Raw genomic sequence first — 21,541 nt, 5'->3', positions numbered from 1 at the left:
CATATCCCATACCATGCGAGACTCTGTCCGTGTGGTTCTGGTTGCCCTGACTCTGTCTCACACATTCTGTTAGATTGCCCCTTATATGAGCAGTGTCGGGATGACAGCTTTGTTGCTTTGCTGGGAAACAAGCCTTCTGTAAGTAAATCTATGACCTTGCAATTTCTGCTCTCTGACAAAGACCCAGAGATAACCATTTTAGTTGCCAGAGTTTTAACTAAGATGCTTTTATAATATGCTGCCTACCTTGTATTTTATCTTTTACAGTTTATTTAATCATTTTAAGATCTGTTTGGTTATGTAACCCCATTTTATTATTTTGTTGAAATTTTAAACCCTATTTTTATATGTCTTATACATTTTATGCCAATAAAAGGTTACTGATTGACTGACTGAAATAGAATTTAAATGTGAATGGTATTATTGTAATCTACCTACAATTCCCGGAATATCTGAAACAAATGATAAGGATGTATATAATATTGGTAGGACATTCATTGCTTACAGTCCATTTCATTCTGTAATACACATATAGTTACATCTCACTACTATGTCAACAACCATTTTTAGTAATTATAACCAGATTCAATAGAAACTACCTTCATGTGGATGGTCTTATCACAAACTAACTTACTTAAGTTCTCTAGTATTCTGAAACCCAGAAATGTTCAGGTTGTAAATGCCCTTGCTGTGCAGGGGAATACTTTTGCCAAAGAAACCAAGAAACACGTAATGGCGTTAAACAGGCCACAACTTTTATTGAACAATAGAGAGTTGACCAGCATGGGGGAGAACGGAACCAGCCCCCTTGTGGTCTCCTGGCCACAAGGCAGCCAAACACTACTTCATCAAATATGCACGAGGCCGTCCAACACGGCACTGGGCTCCCCGTGCCCCCAATGCCCTGATGGATATAACGGGGAGGTGACCACCTTTTGGGAACCCGTTGAGGCGTGAACCTCTGCCGGGTTCCGGGCCAACTGGAAATGTGGATCTGCCGTCCCAGCTCATCTTCCATGAGTGATGGCCTTCCGGCACTGCTTACCCACAGCCTCTTACGGAGGCCCCCCACAAAACAATGCCAGAACGCAGGCTGGGATTGCTTGCCAATGGTTTCTCCCCCATGCTCCATCCGCCCTATACAGGGCCCATAAACGATGACAAATGTCAGGGTGTGGGATGCACACACCGCCTTCCGGAACTAGGAACTTGGCAACCATTTTGTTGACCTTTTTGACGCGCATCCCGATGGACAATACTGTGCCCGATAACCAGCACTTTCGGGGCAACCTGGACCGAACCTGCAACATGGAATACGGTATAGAACATCCCTCCTCGCAACTGCTTGATCGCCCGTGCTCGAACGGGACCCCTATACTAGCTCAGAGCTCTGAAAGGCCCCAAAAAAGGCAAGAGTAAACGCTGTTGCAAAAAGGGCAACCTCATAATCTTTTCAAGTGCACTCGGATGCATCTGGCAGTTTGGGCTTTTGACTTTCGTAACCGATGGTTTGCTGAAAGGTGGCCACAGGATTGGGTAGGGTCCCCTATCCTCCAGGATCTCACCTTTTTAGAGTTTTTAGAGTTATTTCCTGTAGTGGCGGCAGTTATTGTTTGGAAAGACCTATTTCAGGACAGCAAAGTTTTGTTTTGGTGCGACAATCAAGTGGTTGTGCGCATTATAAATCAGCAATCGAGCAAATCCCCCCGGGTAATGTGTTTAGTGAGGAAGCTAGTCAGGGTTTGCTTGGGGAGCAACATCTCGTTTGCGATCTGTCATGTCCCGGGCGCCACTAATGAAATAGCTGATGCTCTGTCTCAATTCCAGGAGCAGAGATTTCGTCAGTTGGCGCCAGAGGCGAACCTGTGTCCAGACGAGTTCCCGGAGGAATTGTGGAGGATTCGCTTGGAATGATCCTCGTGGCCGTGGAACACTCCCTGGCTCCGACAACGAGTCGGTCATTTACAGCAGCGATTCAGGGTTACATGGATTACACGGAGCAGGAAGGGGGCCTTAGGGCCTTACCTCCAACAGAGGAATTAGTGCTGCGATACATTGTCCGTTTACGTTCCTGTAAAATGTCCCCAGTGTCTATGAACACCCAAGTGGCGGGGCTTTCCTTTTTATGCAAAACCAGGGGTTGGTAGGATCCATCACCATCCTTTTTGATCCGCAGGGTGGAAGAGGATCAGCCCAGCTAGAGCTGACCCTAGACGGCCTATTTCTTAAGACGTTTAGAGGAACATAGTGAATCGATTGCCTGCTGTATGCATTGATAGTTATGAGGTTGCCCTTTTTGCAACAGCGTTTACTCTTGCCTTTTTTGGGGCCTTTCGGAGCTCTGAGGTTGTATAGGGGTCTCATTCGAGCACGGGCGATCAAGCAGTTGAGAGGGGGGATATGCACCTCATTGACGAGGAGCTGCATATCACCCTTCATCGTTCAAAAACAGATCAGATGTGCTGACACTCCTTGCCTGGGTTGCACCATGAGGTCCTTTCTATCCGTTCGGCCAGAAATCGACGGCCCTTTATTGATTCACAAAAATGGTACTTGCTTGTCACGTTATCAGTTTGGGGCCGTTTTGAGGAGCACACTCCACCAGCTGGGACTACCCGCAACACAATTTCGCTCCCATTCATGTCGCATTGGGGCGGCAACTAAAGCAGCGGCTTCAGGAGTGCCTCCGGATGACCTCAGGGCATTGGGCCGGTGGCGTTCAGTTGCATATAAGAAGTATGTGCGTCCAGATTTGTTGCTGTAACGTTTCTATACCGTATTCCATGTTGCAGGTTCGGTCCAGGTTGCCCCAAAAGTGCTGGTTATCGGGCACAGTATTGTCCATTGGGCTACGTGTTACGCAGTAAGATCCGGTTCGAACAATAACCTGGGCCTGGTTGGTCGTTATTGTATCTCCTCGGCAGGCCGACGAGGTATGCGCTGGGCATTCCTGCTAAAGGATCTGGATTCAGCCATTCGTTCCTGACATTTTGATAATACAACTAGGAAAGAATGACCTCACCAGCATAACAGCAGTGGGCCTAGTGGATGCCATCAGACGAGACTTCAAGCAACTTACCTGTCGTTTACCTAGAATTCGCATCTGGTGGTCTGCCTTAGAGCGGTGCAGTTGGAGGGGGGCAGTTTCCTCAAAAAAGGTTGATGTTGCCCGCAAAAAGGTCAACAAAATAGTTGCCAAGTTGCTAGTTCTGGAAGGCGGTGTGTGCATACCACACCCTGACATTTGTCATCGTTTATGGGCCCTGTAAAGGGCGGATGGAGTTCATCTCTCCGAATTGGGGATGGACTTGTGGTTGGATGGTGTGCGGCACGCCATATTGAGCGTTCCCAGTTTGTAAGCGCGTTGGCGGGAGCGCTAGGATGGGAAGAACCCATCCCCATGCACTGTGGCGGGTTTTGGGCATGGGGGAGGAACCATTGGCAAGCAATCCCAGCCTGCGTGCTGGCATGCTTTTGTGGGGGGCCTCTGTAAGAGGCTGTGGGTAAGCGGTGCCGGAAGGCCATCACTCATGGAGGATGAGCTGGAACGGCAGATCCGCATTTCCGGGTGGCCCGGAACCCGGCAGAGCTTCACAACTCAACGGGTTCCCAAAAGGTGGTCACCTCCCCGTTATATCCATCAGGGCATTGTGGGCACGGGGAGCCCAGTGAGGTGTTGGAGGGCCTCGTACATACCTGATGAAGTAGTGTGTGGCTGCCTTGTGGGCAGGGAACCACAAGAGGGCTGGTTCCGTTCTCCCACATGCTGGTCAACGCTCTATTGTTCAATAAAAGTTGTGGCCTGTTTAACGCCATTACGTTTTTGTTGGTTTCTTTGGCAAAACTATTCCCCTGCACAGCAAGGGTATTTACAACCTGAACATTTCTGGGTTTCAGAATACTAGAGAACCTAAGTAAGTCAGTTTTTGATAAGACCATCCACATGAAGGTAGGTTCTATTGAATCACGTTATAATTACTAAACATAGTTCAAGATATAGTAGTGAGATGTATGTATATGTGTATTTCAGAATGATATTGAATGTATGCAATGAATGTGCTACAATAATATGTACATACTAATTTGAGTGTTTTAGGGAACTTTAGGTATACTATAATACCATTCACATTTATATTCTATTTGCTTCATGATATCATGGTAAGGAGATGTATAATGAATTCTTCAAATCTTGGAGCACATGTACGTAATGAATGAGCTACCATGCTTTGGCAACATCGAAAAGGGTATATACAACCTAACCATTTGTGGGTTTCAGAAATGTAGGGAAGTTTGTTTGTAAAGACCATCCATGGTAGATTCTATTGAATCAGGTTATAATTACTAAAAATGGTTGTTGACATAGTAGTGAGATGTAATTATATGTGTATTTCAGAATGAAACGGAATGTATGCAATGAACGTGCTAAATTATTATATACATACTAATTTGAGTGTTTCAGAATTTTACGGAACTTTAGGTATACAATAATACCATTCACATTTAGATTCTATTTGCATCATGATATCATGGTAAGGAGTTGTATAATGAATTCCCCAAATCACAGTTTTGCTGCTGAAAGGACATGTACGTAATGAATGAGCTACCATCGTTCGGCAACATCGTTAAGGGTATTTACAACCTGAACATTTGTGGGTTTCAGAATTGTAGGGAAGTTAGTTTGTAATAAGACCATCCACATGAAGGTAGATTCTATTGAATCAGGTTATAATTACTAAAAATGGTTGTTGACACAGTAGTGAGATGTATGTATATGTGTATTTCAGAATGAAATGGAATGTATGCAATGAATGTAATATTCAGTATATAAATTAGTATATAAATTAGTATATAAATTAGTATATACATACTAATTTGAGTGTTTCAGAATTTTAGGGAACTTTAGGTATACAATAATACCATTCACATTTAGATTCTATTTGCTTCATGATATCATGGTAAGGAGATGTATAATGAATTCTTCAAATCTTGGAGCACATGTACGTAATGAATGAGCTACCATCCTTTGGCAACATCGCTAAGGGAATATACAACCTAAACATTTGTGGGTTTTAGAATTGTAGGGAAGTTAGTTTGTAATAAGACCATCCAAGGTAGATTCTATTGAATCAGATTATAATTACTAAAAATGGTTGTTGACATAGTAGTGAGATGTAACTATATGTGTATTTCAGAATGAAATGGAATTTATGCAATGAATGTGCCACCAATATTTTTATACATCCTAAACATTTGAGTGTTTCAGAATTTTAGGGAATTTCACTTAGTTTACAATAATACCATTCACATTTAGATTCATGGTAAGGAGATGTATAATGAATTCTTCAAATCACAGCTTGGAGCATATGTACGTAATGAGTGAGCTACCATCCTTTGGCAACATTGCTAAGGGAATATACAACCTAAACATATGTGGGTTTCAGAATTGTAGGGAAGTTAGTTTGTAATAAGACCATCCAAGGTAGATTCTATTGAATCAAGTTATAATTACTAAAAATGGTTGTTGACATAGTAGTGAGATGTAACTATATGTGTATTTCAGAATGAAATGGAATGTATGCAATGAATGTCCTACTAATATTATATACATCCTAAACTTTTGAGTGTTTCAGAATTTTAGAGAATATCAGGTATACAAAAATACCATTCACATTTAGATTCTATTTGCATCATGATATCATGGAAAGGAGTTGTATAATGAATTCTTCAAATCACAGTTGCACAGCTGGGAGCATATGTACATAATGAATGAGCTACCATCCTTTGGCAACATCGCTAAGGGAATTTACGACCTGAACATTTCTGGGTTTCAGAATACTAGAGAACTTAAATAAGTTAGTTTGTGATAAGACCATCCACATGAAGGTAGATTCTATTGAATCAGGTTATAATTACTAAAAATGGTTGTTGACACAGTAGTGAGATATAACTATATGTGTATTTCAGAATGAAATGGAATGTATGCAATGAATGTGCTACAATATTATATATATACTAATTTGAGTGTTTCAGCATTTTAGGGAACTTTAGGTATACAATAATACCATTCACATTTAGATTCTATTTGCATCAAGATATTATGGTAAGGAGTTGTATAATGAATTCCTCAAATCACAGTTGTGCAGCTGAAAGCACATGTACGTAATGAATGAGCTACCATCCTTTGGGAACATCGCTAAGGGTATTTACTACCTCAACATTTCTGGGTTTCAGAATACTAGAGAACTTAAATAAGTTAGTTTGTGATGACCATACAAGGTAGATTCTATTGAATCAGGTTATAATTACTAAAAATGGTTTTTGACATAGTAGTGAGATGTATCTATATGTGTATTTCAGAATGAAATGGAATTTATGCAATGAATGTGCTACCAATATTATATACATCCTAAACATTGGAGTGTTTAATAATTTTAGAGAATTTTACGTAGTTTACAATAATACCATTCACAAGTAGATTCTATTTGTTTCATGATATCATGGTAAGGAGATGTATAATGAATTTTTCAAATCAAAGCGTGGAGCACATGTACGTAATGAATGAGCTACCATCCTTTGGCACCATCGCTAAGGGTATATACAACCTAAATATTTGTGGGTTTCAGAATTGTAGGGAAGTTTGTTTGTAAAGACCATCCAAGGTAGATTCTATTGAATCAGGTTATAATTACTAAATTACTAAAAATGTAATTACTAAAATTACTAAAATGTTACTAAAAATGTTGTTGACATAGTAGTGAGATGTAACTATATGTGTATTTCAGAATGAAATGGAATTTAAGCAATGAATGTGCTACTCATATTATATACATCCTAAACTTTTGAGTGTTTCAGAATTTTAGAGAATTTTAGGTATACAATAATACCATTCAGATTTAGATTCTATTTGCATCATTATATCATGGAAAGGAGTTGTATAATGAATACCTCCACAGTTGTACAGCTGGGAGCACATGTATGTAATGAATGAGCTACCATTCTTTGGGAACATCGCTAAGGGCGAATGGGACTTACCCCGGGCGCGTTTGCCGTCGCGGGGAAGCCCTCGCCGAAGAAAGGAGGGCATGGACTGCAAGTCCCAACAAGCCCTGGGGCGGCATCCGGCAGCGCGGCGGAGGACGGCTGGGGAAGGTGGGGGCCGTTTCAGTTCTTCCCAGCCTCCTCTGCCCGCGCCTTATTTGGGAAACGGCTGAGCGGCTTCTGTGTCTTTCCCGCTTCTCTGCCGCTGCGATTGGATCTGCTTTTAGGAGCTCCGGTCTAGGCCCAGCGTGAGAGGAATCCAGGGAGGCAATTTACTCGGGAGGAGACCTGAGTGTTTAAAAATAAAAAACCTCACAGTGTTTGGCGGCTGTGGCGCTTGCAGCGGCCCGTGAACTAAAAAAAAAAATGCCTGGGGAGAGCTTAGCGGCCTGAATAGAATTAAAAAAAAAAAAAAAGGGGCAGAGTAATTGGGCAGAGCATGACCCCGGAACGTCGCGCAGCGGCCCAATCTGAATGGGCGCGGCCTGTGGGCCGTTGGGAGTTGGGCCGCTCGCCTTCATTTAGGCTGAGGGAGAGGCAGGGGGCCGCTCAGAGGGTGGGCGCAAGCTCAGCCGCGTGGCGGCGTGCTGCCCCTATTCAGATGCTCGTGGCCTCGGCTATAGGACATCAGGGAGCCAGAGGCTTGAGGGGAGAAGGGACTGAGCTGTCTCGATATGGGACCAGGAGAGCCTCTCGCAGGGCACAAGAACTGGCTAGTGGGATTCCCCCTTCAGCTACTGTAACTTCAGCCACAGTGGTAGATTGTGGCCAGTGTGTTGGCTGATGGCACGGGGGGTACAGCCCACGCTGCGGGGGGCCCAGCCCTTCTGACAGGGGCGAGACAAGGTGGCCAGACCCAAGTTTTTCCACTTCCGTCCAGTGAAAGTGGACAGTCTGCTCCCTCATCAGAGAGTCCAGGTGGTGGTTGGTGGCAAGGCTGGGGGAATTCAACCCTCGCCCAATGGTGCCCATCGATTGACCAAGGCACGGTACAGCTTGGGGGAGCCCAGCTTGGTTGAGCCCAGTCTAGTTGGGCCATGATGAGGAGTTAGGCTGCGTGTCCCTATTGGGGTTTGCAAACCACATGGCCTGGGGTGGGGATGCAGGCAAATTGGCCCCAGCCATACTTGCAGGGGTCCTTGGCAGGTCAACAGCTGGGAGGTCCTGGGGTGCGGTTACTTGCAACCCAGGTCATGGGGGGGGGGGCTGTGAGCTGAGTCCCTTTAGGCGAGCCAGTTTCAGCTCACCAGGGGCCCGGTGCTTCCAGGCAGTCAAATGTTATTAATCAAAGCCAGCAGTTGGCTCCTACTGACCAGGTGGCTGCGGTGGGGCAGGTGAATCAAGCTCCAGCTCCATGTTATAATTACTAAATTACTCCAGGTTATAATTACTAAAAATGGTTGTTGACATAGTAGTGAGATGTAACTATATGTGTATTGTAGAATGAAATGGAATGTATGCAATGAATGTGCTACCAATATTATATACATCCTAAACATTGGAGTGTTTCAGAATTTTAGGGAATTTTAGGTATACAATAATACCATTCACATTTAGATTCTATTTGCATTATGATATCATGGTAAGGAGTTATATAATGAATTACTCAAATCAGAGTTGTACAGCTGGGAGCACATGTATGTAATGAATGAGCTACAATCCTTTGGCAACATCGCTAAGGGTATATACAACCTAAACATTTGTGGGTTTCAGAATTGTAGGGAAGTTAGTTTGTAATAAGACCATCCACATGAAGGTAGATTCTATTGAATCAGGTTATAATTACTAAAAATGGTTGTTGACATAGTAGTGAGATGTAACTATATGTGTATTTCAGAATGAAATGGAATGTATGCAATGAATGTGCTACAATATTATATACATACTAATTTGACTGTTTCAGAATTTTAGAGAATTTTAGGGATACAATAATACCATTCACATTTAGATTGTATTTGCTTCATGATATCATGGTAAGGAGATGTATAATGAATTCTTCAAATCACAGCTTGGAGCACATGTACGTAATGAATGAGCTATAACCCTTTGGCAACATCGCTAAGGGTATTTACAACCTGAACATTTCTGGGTTTCAGAATACTAGAGAACTTAAGAAGTTAATTTGTGATAAGACCATCCACATGAAGGTAGGTTCTATTGAATCACGTTATAATTACTAAACATAGTTCAAGATATAGTAGTGAGATGTAAATATATGTGTATTTCAGAATGAAATGGAATTTATGCAATGAATGTGCTACCAATATTATATACCTAAACATTGGAGTGTTTCATAATTTTAGAGAATTTTAGTTGGTTAAGAATAATACTATTCACAATTAGATTCTATTTGCTTCATGATATCATGGTAAGGAGATGTATAATGAATTCTTCAAATCAAAGCGTGGAGCACATGTACGTAATGAATGAGCTACCATCCTTTGGCACCATCGCTAAGGGTATATACAACCTAAATATTTGTGGGTTTCAGAATTGTAGGGAAGTTTGTTTGTAAAGACCATCCAAGGTAGATTCTATTGAATCAGGTTATAATTACTAAATTACTAAAAATGTAATTACTAAAATTACTAAAATGTTACTAAAAATGTTGTTGACATAGTAGTGAGATGTAACTATATGTGTATTTTAGAATGAAATGGAATTTAAGCAATGAATGTGCTACTCATATTATATACATCCTAAACTTTTGAGTGTTTCAGAATTTTAGAGAATTTTAGGTATACAATAATACCATTCACATTTAGATTCTATTTGCATCATTATATCATGGAAAGGAGTTGTATAATGAATACCTCCACAGTTGTACAGCTGGGAGCACATGTATGTAATGAATGAGCTACCATTCTTTGGGAACATCGCTAAGGGCGAATGGGACTTACCCCGGGCGCGTTTGCCGTCGCGGGGAAGCCCTCGCCGAAGAAAGGAGGGCATGGACTGCAAGTCCCAACAAGCCCTGGGGCGGCATCCGGCAGCGCGGCGGAGGACGGCTGAGGAAGGTGGGGGCCGTTTCAGTTCTTCCCAGCCTCCTCTGCCCGCGCCTTATTTGGGAAACGGCTGAGAGGCTTCTGTGTGTTTCCCACTTCTCTGCCGCTGCGATTGGAGCTGCTTTTAGGAGCTCCGGTCTAGGCCCAGCGTGAGAGGAATCCAGGGAGGCAATTTACTCGGGAGGAGACCTGAGTGTTTAAAAATAAAAAACCTCACAGTGTTTGGCGGCTGTGGCGCTTGCAGCGGCCCGTGAACTAAAAAAAAAAATGCCTGGGGAGAGCTTAGCGGCCTGAATAGAATTAAAAAAAAAAAAAAAGGGGCAGAGTAATTGGGCAGAGCATGACCCCGGAACGTCGCGCAGCGGCCCAATCTGAATGGGCGCGGCCTGTGGGCCGTTGGGAGTTGGGCCGCTCGACTTCATTTAGGCCGAGGGAGAGGCAGGGGGCCGCTCAGAGGGTGGGCGCAAGCTCAGCCGCGTGGCGGCGTGCTGCCCCTATTCAGATGCTCGTGGCCTCGGCTATAGGACATCAGGGAGCCAGAGGCTTGAGGGGAGAAGGGACTGAGCTGTCTCGATATGGGACCAGGAGAGCCTCTCGCAGGGCACAAGAACTGGCTAGTGGGATTCCCCCTTCAGCTACTGTAACTTCAGCCACAGTGGTAGATTGTGGCCAGTGTGTTGGCTGATGGCACGGGGGGTACAGCCCACGCTGCGGGGGACCCAGCCCTTCTGACAGGGGCGAGACAAGGTGGCCAGACCCAAGTTTTTCCACTTCCGTCCAGTGAAAGTGGACAGTCTGCTCCCTCATCAGAGAGTCCAGGTGGTGGTTGGTGGCAAGGCTGGGGGAATTCAACCCTCGCCCAATGGTGCCCATCGATTGACCAAGGCACGGTACAGCTTGGGGGAGCCCAGCTTGGTTGAGCCCAGTCTAGTTGGGCCATGATGAGGAGTTAGGCTGCGTGTCCCTATTGGGGTTTGCAAACCACATGGCCTGGGGTGGGGATGCAGGCAAATTGGCCCCAGCCATACTTGCAGGGGTCCTTGGCAGGTCAACAGCTGGGAGGTCCTGGGGTGCGGTTACTTGCAACCCAGGTCATGGGGGGGGGGCTGTGAGCTGAGTCCCTTTAGGCGAGCCAGTTTCAGCTCACCAGGGGCCCGGTGCTTCCAGGCAGTCAAATGTTATTAATCAAAGCCAGCAGTTGGCTCCTACTGACCAGGTGGCTGCGGTGGGGCAGGTGAATCAAGCTCCAGCTCCATGTTATAATTACTAAATTACTCCAGGTTATAATTACTAAAAATGGTTGTTGACATAGTAGTGAGATGTAACTATATGTGTATTGTAGAATGAAATGGAATGTATGCAATGAATGTGCTACCAATATTATATACATCCTAAACATTGGAGTGTTTCAGAATTTTAGGGAATTTTAGGTATACAATAATACCATTCACATTTAGATTCTATTTGCATTATGATATCATGGTAAGGAGTTATATAATGAATTACTCAAATCAGAGTTGTACAGCTGGGAGCACATGTATGTAATGAATGAGCTACAATCCTTTGGCAACATCGCTAAGGGTATATACAACCTAAACATTTGTGGGTTTCAGAATTGTAGGGAAGTTAGTTTGTAATAAGACCATCCACATGAAGGTAGATTCTATTGAATCAGGTTATAATTACTAAAAATGGTTGTTGACATAGTAGTGAGATGTAACTATATGTGTATTTCAGAATGAAATGGAATGTATGCAATGAATGTGCTACAATATTATATACATACTAATTTGACTGTTTCAGAATTTTAGAGAATTTTAGGGATACAATAATACCATTCACATTTAGATTGTATTTGCTTCATGATATCATGGTAAGGAGATGTATAATGAATTCTTCAAATCACAGCTTGGAGCACATGTACGTAATGAATGAGCTATAACCCTTTGGCAACATCGCTAAGGGTATTTACAACCTGAACATTTCTGGGTTTCAGAATACTAGAGAACTTAAGAAGTTAATTTGTGATAAGACCATCCACATGAAGGTAGGTTCTATTGAATCACGTTATAATTACTAAACATAGTTCAAGATATAGTAGTGAGATGTAAATATATGTGTATTTCAGAATGAAATGGAATTTATGCAATGAATGTGCTACCAATATTATATACCTAAACATTGGAGTGTTTCATAATTTTAGAGAATTTTAGTTGGTTAAGAATAATACTATTCACAATTAGATTCTATTTGCTTCATGATATCATGGTAAGGAGATGTATAATGAATTCTTCAAATCAAAGCGTGGAGCACATGTACGTAATGAATGAGCTACCATCCTTTGGCACCATCGCTAAGGGTATATACAACCTAAATATTTGTGGGTTTCAGAATTGTAGGGAAGTTTGTTTGTAAAGACCATCCAAGGTAGATTCTATTGAATCAGGTTATAATTACTAAATTACTAAAAATGTAATTACTAAAATTACTAAAATGTTACTAAAAATGTTGTTGACATAGTAGTGAGATGTAACTATATGTGTATTTTAGAATGAAATGGAATTTAAGCAATGAATGTGCTACTCATATTATATACATCCTAAACTTTTGAGTGTTTCAGAATTTTAGAGAATTTTAGGTATACAATAATACCATTCACATTTAGATTCTATTTGCATCATTATATCATGGAAAGGAGTTGTATAATGAATACCTCCACAGTTGTACAGCTGGGAGCACATGTATGTAATGAATGAGCTACCATTCTTTGGGAACATCGCTAAGGGCGAATGGGACTTACCCCGGGCGCGTTTGCCGTCGCGGGGAAGCCCTCGCCGAAGAAAGGAGGGCATGGACTGCAAGTCCCAACAAGCCCTGGGGCGGCATCCGGCAGCGCGGCGGAGGACGGCTGAGGAAGGTGGGGGCCGTTTCAGTTCTTCCCAGCCTCCTCTGCCCGCGCCTTATTTGGGAAACGGCTGAGAGGCTTCTGTGTGTTTCCCACTTCTCTGCCGCTGCGATTGGAGCTGCTTTTAGGAGCTCCGGTCTAGGCCCAGCGTGAGAGGAATCCAGGGAGGCAATATACTCGGGAGGAGACCTGAGTGTTTAAAAATAAAAAACCTCACAGTGTTTGGCGGCTGTGGCGCTTGCAGCGGCCCGTGAACTAAAAAAAAAAATGCCTGGGGAGAGCTTAGCGGCCTGAATAGAATTAAAAAAAAAAAAAAAGGGGCAGAGTAATTGGGCAGAGCATGACCCCGGAACGTCGCGCAGCGGCCCAATCTGAATGGGCGCGGCCTGTGGGCCGTTGGGAGTTGGGCCGCTCGACTTCATTTAGGCCGAGGGAGAGGCAGGGGGCCGCTCAGAGGGTGGGCGCAAGCTCAGCCGCGTGGCGGCGTGCTGCCCCTATTCAGATGCTCGTGGCCTCGGCTATAGGACATCAGGGAGCCAGAGGCTTGAGGGGAGAAGGGACTGAGCTGTCTCGATATGGGACCAGGAGAGCCTCTCGCAGGGCACAAGAACTGGCTAGTGGGATTCCCCCTTCAGCTACTGTAACTTCAGCCACAGTGGTAGATTGTGGCCAGTGTGTTGGCTGATGGCACGGGGGGTACAGCCCACGCTGCGGGGGGCCCAGCCCTTCTGACAGGGGCGAGACAAGGTGGCCAGACCCAAGTTTTTCCACTTCCGTCCAGTGAAAGTGGACAGTCTGCTCCCTCATCAGAGAGTCCAGGTGGTGGTTGGTGGCAAGGCTGGGGGAATTCAACCATCGCCCAATGGTGCCCATCGATTGACCAAGGCACGGTACAGCTTGGGGGAGCCCAGCTTGGTTGAGCCCAGTCTGGTTGGGCCATGATGGGGAGTTAGGCTGCGTGTCCCTATTGGGGTTTGCAAACCACATGGCCTGGGGTGGGGATGCAGGCAAATTGGCCCCAGCCATACTTGCAGGGGTCCTTGGCAGGTCAACAGCTGGGAGGTCCTGGGGTGCGGTTACTTGCAACCCAGGTCATGGGGGGGGGCTGTGAGCTGAGTCCCTTTAGGCGAGCCAGTTTCAGCTCACCAGGGGCCCGGTGCTTCCAGGCAGTCAAATGTTATTAATCAAAGCCAGCAGTTGGCTCCTACTGACCAGGTGGCTGCGGTGGGGCAGGTGAATCAAGCTCCAGCTCCATGTTATAATTACTAAATTACTCCAGGTTATAATTACTAAAAATGGTTGTTGACATAGTAGTGAGATGTAACTATATGTGTATTGTAGAATGAAATGGAATGTATGCAATGAATGTGCTACCAATATTATATACATCCTAAACATTGGAGTGTTTCAGAATTTTAGGGAATTTTAGGTATACAATAATACCATTCACATTTAGATTCTATTTGCATTATGATATCATGGTAAGGAGTTATATAATGAATTACTCAAATCAGAGTTGTACAGCTGGGAGCACATGTATGTAATGAATGAGCTACAATCCTTTGGCAACATCGCTAAGGGTATATACAACCTAAACATTTGTGGGTTTCAGAATTGTAGGGAAGTTAGTTTGTAATAAGACCATCCACATGAAGGTAGATTCTATTGAATCAGGTTATAATTACTAAAAATGGTTGTTGACATAGTAGTGAGATGTAACTATATGTGTATTTCAGAATGAAATGGAATGTATGCAATGAATGTGCTACAATATTATATACATACTAATTTGACTGTTTCAGAATTTTAGAGAATTTTAGGGATACAATAATACCATTCACATTTAGATTGTATTTGCTTCATGATATCATGGTAAGGAGATGTATAATGAATTCTTCAAATCACAGCTTGGAGCACATGTACGTAATGAATGAGCTATAACCCTTTGGCAACATCGCTAAGGGTATTTACAACCTGAACATTTCTGGGTTTCAGAATACTAGAGAACTTAAGAAGTTAATTTGTGATAAGACCATCCACATGAAGGTAGGTTCTATTGAATCACGTTATAATTACTAAACATAGTTCAAGATATAGTAGTGAGATGTAAATATATGTGTATTTCAGAATGAAATGGAATTTATGCAATGAATGTGCTACCAATATTATATACCTAAACGTTGGAGTGTTTCATAATTTTAGAGAATTTTAGTTGGTTAAGAATAATACTATTCACAATTAGATTCTATTTGCTTCATGATATCATGGTAAGGAGATGTATAATGAATTCTTCAAATCAAAGCGTGGAGCACATGTACGTAATGAATGAGCTACCATCCTTTGGCACCATCGCTAAGGGTATATACAACCTAAATATTTGTGGGTTTCAGAATTGTAGGGAAGTTTGTTTGTAAAGACCATCCAAGGTAGATTCTATTGAATCAGGTTATAATTACTAAATTACTAAAAATGTAATTACTAAAATTACTAAAATGTTACTAAAAATGTTGTTGACATAGTAGTGAGATGTAACTATATGTGTATTTTAGAATGAAATGGAATTTAAGCAATGAATGTGCTACTCATATTATATACATCCTAAACTTTTGAGTGTTTCAGAATTTTAGAGAATTTTAGGTATACAATAATACCATTCACATTTAGATTCTATTTGCATCATTATATCATGGAAAGGAGTTGTATAATGAATACCTCCACAGTTGTACAGCTGGGAGCACATGTATGTAATGAATGAGCTACCATTCTTTGGGAACATCGCTAAGGGCGAATGGGACTTACCCCGGGCGCGTTTGCCGTCGCGGGGAAGCCCTCGCCGAAGAAAGGAGGGCATGGACTGCAAGTCCCAACAAGCCCTGGGGCGGCATCCGGCAGCGCGGCGGAGGACGGCTGAGGAAGGTGGGGGCCGTTTCAGTTCTTCCCAGCCTCCTCTGCCCGCGCCTTATTTGGGAAACGGCTGAGAGGCTTCTGTGTGTTTCCCACTTCTCTGCCGCTGCGATTGGAGCTGCTTTTAGGAGCTCCGGTCTAGGCCCAGCGTGAGAGGAATCCAGGGAGGCAATTTACTCGGGAGGAGACCTGAGTGTTTAAAAATAAAAAACCTCACAGTGTTTGGCGGCTGTGGCGCTTGCAGCGGCCCGTGAACTAAAAAAAAAAATGCCTGGGGAGAGCTTAGCGGCCTGAATAGAATTAAAAAAAAAAAAAAAAGGGGCAGAGTAATTGGGCAGAGCATGACCCCGGAACGTCGCGCAGCGGCCCAATCTGAATGGGCGCGGCCTGTGGGCCGTTGGGAGTTGGGCCGCTCGACTTCATTTAGGCCGAGGGAGAGGCAGGGGGCCGCTCAGAGGGTGGGCGCAAGCTCAGCCGCGTGGCGGCGTGCTGCCCCTATTCAGATGCTCGTGGCCTCGGCTATAGGACATCAGGGAGCCAGAGGCTTGAGGGGAGAAGGGACTGAGCTGTCTCGATATGGGACCAGGAGAGCCTCTCGCAGGGCACAAGAACTGGCTAGTCGGATTCCCCCTTCAGCTACTGTAACTTCAGCCACAGTGGTAGATTGTGGCCAGTGTGTTGGCTGATGGCACGGGGGGTACAGCCCACGCTGCGGGGGGCCCAGCCCTTCTGACAGGGGCGAGACAAGGTGGCCAGACCCAAGTTTTTCCACTTCCGTCCAGTGAAAGTGGACAGTCTGCTCCCTCATCAGAGAGTCCAGGTGGTGGTTGGTGGCAAGGCTGGGGGAATTCAACCCTCGCCCAATGGTGCCCATCGATTGACCAAGGCACGGTACAGCTTGGGGGAGCCCAGCTTGGTTGAGCCCAGTCTGGTTGGGCCATGATGGGGAGTTAGGCTGCGTGTCCCTATTGGGGTTTGCAAACCACATGGCCTGGGGTGGGGATGCAGGCAAATTGGCCCCAGCCATACTTGCAGGGGTCCTTGGCAGGTCAACAGCTGGGAGGTCCTGGGGTGCGGTTACTTGCAACCCAGGTCATGGGGGGGGGCTATGAGCTGAGTCCCTTTAGGCGAGCCAGTTTCAGCTCACCAGGGGCCCGGTGCTTCCAGGCAGTCAAATGTTATTAATCAAAGCCAGCAGTTGGCTCCTACTGACCAGGTGGCTGCGGTGGGGCAGGTGAATCAAGCTCCAGCTCCATGTTATAATTACTAAATTACTCCAGGTTATAATTACTAAAAATGGTTGTTGACATAGTAGTGAGATGTAACTATATGTGTATTGTAGAATGAAATGGAATGTATGCAATGAATGTGCTACCAATATTATATACATCCTAAACATTGGAGTGTTTCAGAATTTTAGGGAATTTTAGGTATACAATAATACCATTCACATTTAGATTCTATTTGCATTATGATATCATGGTAAGGAGTTATATAATGAATTACTCAAATCAGAGTTGTACAGCTGGGAGCACATGTATGTAATGAATGAGCTACAATCCTTTGGCAACATCGCTAAGGGTATATACAACCTAAACATTTGTGGGTTTCAGAATTGTAGGGAAGTTAGTTTGTAATAAGACCATCCACATGAAGGTAGATTCTATTGAATCAGGTTATAATTACTAAAAATGGTTGTTGACATAGTAGTGAGATGTAACTATATGTGTATTTCAGAATGAAATGGAATGTATGCAATGAATGTGCTACAATATTATATACATACTAATTTGACTGTTTCAGAATTTTAGAGAATTTTAGGGATACAATAATACCATTCACATTTAGATTGTATTTGCTTCATGATATCATGGTAAGGAGATGTATAATGAATTCTTCAAATCACAGCTTGGAGCACATGTACGTAATGAATGAGCTATAACCCTTTGGCAACATCGCTAAGGGTATTTACAACCTGAACATTTCTGGGTTTCAGAATACTAGAGAACTTAAGAAGTTAATTTGTGATAAGACCATCCACATGAAGGTAGGTTCTATTGAATCACGTTATAATTACTAAACATAGTTCAAGATATAGTAGTGAGATGTAAATATATGTGTATTTCTGAGTGAAATGGAATTTATGCAATGAATGTGCTACCAATATTATATACCTAAACATTGGAGTGTTTCATAATTTTAGAGAATTTTAGTTGGTTAAGAATAATACTATTCACAATTAGATTCTATTTGCTTCATGATATCATGGTAAGGAGATGAATAATGAATTCTTCAAATCACAGCTTGGAGCACATGTACGTAATGAATGAGCTACCATCGCTAAGGGTATATGAAACCTAAACATTTGTGGGCTTCAGAATTGTAGGGAAGTTAGTTTGTAATAAGACCATCCAAGGTAGATTCTATTGAATCAGGTTATAATTACTTAAAATGGTTGTTGACATAGTAGTGAGATGTAAGTATATGTGTATTTCAGAATGAAATGGAATGTATGCAATGAATGTGCTACCAATATTATATACATCCTAAACATTGGAGTGTTTCAGAATTTTAGGGAATTTTAGGCATACAATAATACCGTTCACATTTAGATTCTATTTGCATTATGATACCATGGTAAGGAGTTATATAATGAATTACTCAAATCACAGTTGTAAAGCTGGGAGCACATGTATGTAATGAATGAGCTACAATCCTTTGGCAACATCGCTAAGTGTATATACAACCTAAACATTTGTGGGTTTCAGAAATGTAGGGAAGTTAGTTTGTAATAAGACCATCCACATGAAGGTAGATTCTATTGGATCAGGTTTCGTAACCGATGGTTTGCTGAAAGGTGGCCACAGGATTGGGTAGGGTCCCCTATCCTCCGGGATCTCACCTTTTTAGAGTTATTTCCTATAGTGGCGGCAGTTATTGTTTGGAAAGACCTATTTAAGGACAGCAAAGTTTTGTTTTGGTGCGACAATCAAGCGGTTGTGCGCATTATAAATCGGCAATCCAGCAAATCCCCCCGGGGAATTTGTTTAGTGAGGAAGCTAGTCAGGGTTTGCTTGGGGAGCAACATCTCGTTTGCGGCCCGTCATGTCCCGGGCGCCACTAATGAAATAGCTCTGTCTCAATTCTAGGAGCAGAGATTTCGACAGCTGGCGCCAGAGGCGAAGCTGTGTCCAGACGAGTTCCCGGAGGAATTGTGGAGGATTCGCTTGGAATGATCCTCGAGGCCGTGGAACACTCCCTGGCTCCGACAACGCATCGGGCATTTACAGCAGCGATTCAGGGTTACATGGATTACACGGAGCAGGAAGGGGGCCTTAGGGCCTTACCTCCAACAGAGGAATTAGTGCTGCGATACATTGTCCATTTACGTTCCCGTCAAATGTCCCCGGGGTCTATGAACACCCAAGTGGCAGGGCTTTCCTTTTTATGCAAAACCAGGGGTTGGTGGGATCCATCACCATCCTTTTTGATCCGCAAGACCATCGCAGGGTGGAAAAGGATCAGCCCAGCTATAGCGGACTCTTGACGGCCTATTTCGTTAGACGTTTTGAGGAACATAGTGAATCGATTGCCTGCTGTATGCATTGATAGTTATGAGGCTGCCCTTTTTGCAACAGTGTTTACTCTTGCCTTTTTGGGGGCCTTTCGGAGCTCCGAGCATTTTTAGGGGTCCCGTTCGAGCACGAGCGATCAAGCAGTTGTGAGGGGGGATGTGCACCTCACTGACGAGGAGCTGCATATCAAACTTCATCATTCAAAAACAGATCAGGTGTGATGACACTCCTTGCCCGGTGACCACCGTGAGGGCCTTTCCAGCCGTTCGGCCAGAAATCGACGGCCCTTTATTGATTCACAAAAATGGTACTTCCTTGTCACGGTATCAGTTTGGGGCCGTTTTGAGGAGCACACTCCACCAGCTGGGACTACCGGCAAAGCAATTTGGCACCCATTCATTTCACATTGGGGCGGCAACTGAAGCAGCTGCTTCAGGAGTGCCTCCGGATGACCTCAGGGCTTTGGCCCGGTGGTGTTCAGTTGCATATAAGAAGTATGTGCGTCCAGATTTGCTGCTGTAACATTTCTATACCGTATTCCACGTTGCAGGTTCGGTTTAGGTTGCCACGAAAGTGCTTGTTATCGGGCACAGTATTGTCCATTGGGCTGCGCGTTACGCAGTAAGATCCAATTGGAACAATAACCTGGGCCTGGTTGGTCGTTATCGTATCTTCTGGGCTGGCCGCCGAGGTATGCGCTGGGCATCCCTGCTAAAGGATCTGGATTCAGCCATTCGTCACACCGGGGTTCATGACATATTGATAATACAACTAGGAGAGAATGCCCTCACCAGCATAACAGCAGTGGGCCTAGCGGATGCCATCAGACGAGACTTCAAGCAAATTACATGTCGTTTTCCTAAAATTCGCATCTGGTGGTCTGCCTTGTTAGAGCGGCGTAGTTGGCAGTTTCCCCAAAAAAGGTTGCTGTTGCCCGCAAAAAGGTCCACAAAATAGTTGCCAAGTTCCTAGTTCCGGAAGGCGGTGTATGCATCCCACACCCTGACATTTGTCATCGTTTATGGGCCCTGTATAGGGCAGATGGAGTTCATGTCTCCGAATGGGGGATGGACTTGTGGTTGGATGATTTGCGGCACGCCCTGTTGAGCGTTCCCAGTTTGTAAGAGAGTTGGCGGGAGCGCGAGGATGGGAATAACCCATCCCCTTGTTCTGTGGCGGGTTTTGGGCATGGGGGAGGAACCATTGGCAAGCAATCCCAGCCTGCGTGCTGGTATGCTTTTGTGGGGGGCCTCCGTAAGAGGCTGTGGGTAAGCGGTGCCGGAAGGCCATCACTCATGGAGGATGAGCTGGGATGGCAGATCCCAGCTCAACGGCGTTTCCAGGTGGCCCGGAACCCGGCAGAGGTTCACGCCTCAACGGGTTCCCAAAAGGTGGTCACCTCCCCTTTATTGGGGGAACGGGGAGCCCAGTGGGGTGTTGGAGGGCCTCGTGCATACCTGATGAAGTAGTGTGTGACTGCCTTGTGGTCAGGTGACCACAAGAGGGCTGGTTCCGTTCTCCCCCATGCTGGTCAACGCTCTATTTTTCAATAAAAGTTGTGGTTTGTTTAACGCAATTAGGTGTTTGTTGGTTTCTTTGGCAAAAGTATTCCTATGCACAGGAAGGGTATTTACAACCTGAATATTTCTGGGTTTCAGAATACTAGAGAACTTAAGTAAGTTAGTTTGAGATAAGACCATCCACATGAAGGTAGGTTCTATTGAATCACGTTATAATTATTAAAAATAGTTGTTGACAGTAGTGAGATGTAACTATATGTGTATTTCAAAATGAAATGGAATGTATGGAATGAATGTGCTACCAATATTATATACATACATTGGAGTGTTTCAGAATTTTAGGGAATTTTAGGTAGTTTACAATAATGCCATTCACATTTAGATTCTATTTGCATCATGATATCATGGTAAGGAGTTGTATTATGAATTCTTGAAATCACATTTGTACAGCTGGGAGCACATGTACGTAATGAATGAACTACCATCCTTTGGCAACATCGCTAAGGGTATTTACAACCTGAACATTTCTGGGTTTCAGAATACTAGAGAACTTAAGTAAGTTAGTTTGTGATAAGACCATCCAAGGTAGATTCT

Source organism: Paroedura picta, chromosome 8 (assembly GCF_049243985.1).
Source record: "Paroedura picta isolate Pp20150507F chromosome 8, Ppicta_v3.0, whole genome shotgun sequence".
NCBI lineage: Eukaryota > Metazoa > Chordata > Lepidosauria > Squamata > Gekkonidae > Paroedura > Paroedura picta.
The sequence above is the reverse complement of the archived record's forward strand: the minus strand, read 5'-3'. Positions refer to the sequence as shown.